This window comes from Eucalyptus grandis, chromosome 1 (genome assembly GCF_016545825.1).
Source record: "Eucalyptus grandis isolate ANBG69807.140 chromosome 1, ASM1654582v1, whole genome shotgun sequence".
Lineage (NCBI taxonomy): Eukaryota > Viridiplantae > Streptophyta > Magnoliopsida > Myrtales > Myrtaceae > Eucalyptus > Eucalyptus grandis.
The window spans coordinates 31,990,345-31,991,187 of record NC_052612.1 but is presented as its reverse complement, the minus strand read 5'-3'; the positions used below and the strand labels follow the sequence as shown (position 1 = coordinate 31,991,187).

The 843-nt window shown below is 39.0% G+C and overlaps 1 pseudogene; it reads right to left on the bottom strand.

Moving 5' to 3' along the window:
• Positions 1-155, bottom strand: part of LOC120296406 — a 2,982-nt pseudogene extending 2,827 nt beyond the window's left edge.
• Between the last annotated feature and the right edge of the window lie 688 nt (positions 156-843).

Below are 843 nucleotides of genomic sequence, written 5' to 3'. Positions count from 1 at the left end.
TTACTAGGGAAGAGGCTGAAACCGGTGAGATCTAAATAGTCGTGGAATTTCAGGGGGATGTGTTTCCCGAGGAGTTGCCCGGATTACCACTAGAGCGAGAGATTGAGTTTGAAATTGAACTAATGCCTAGAACAGACCGATATCGAAAACCCCATATGGAATGGCCTTATTAGAGTTGAAGGAGTTGAAGGTGCAACTACAAGAGTTGCTTGATAAGGGATTTATTAGGCCAAGTGCCTCACCTTGGGTGCACCGATTCTTATTTGTGAAAAAGAAAGACGGGTCGATACGTCTATGTATTGATTATAGACAACCGAACCAAGTGACTATAAAGAATAAGTATCATTTACCTAGAATTGATGATTTATTTGATCGCTTGCAAGGAAGTTCAGTCTTTTCTAAAATTGACTTAAGGTCGGGATACCATTGATTAAGGATAAAGAAAGAGGACATTCCTAACAATGCATTTAGGACTCGTTATGGACATTATGAGTTCTTAGTTATGCCTTCGGATTAACGAATGCACCAGCCACATTCATGGATTTAATAAATAGGATATTTAAGCCTAATCTAGATCAGTTTGTAATTGTCTTCATTGACGATATCCTGATATATTTTAAAGGACTTGAAGAGCATGAACGACATCTTAGGATAGCGTTGCAAACTAAGAGATCATAAGTTATTCGCCAAATTCAGAAAGTGTGAATTCTAATGGATCGTATAATATTTTAGGGCACGTGGTGTCGGGAAATGGAATCGCAGTGGACCCTACAAAACTTGAAATGGTAGTGAATTGGCCGAGACCGACAACGCCAACTGAGATATGAATTTTCTTAGGATTGG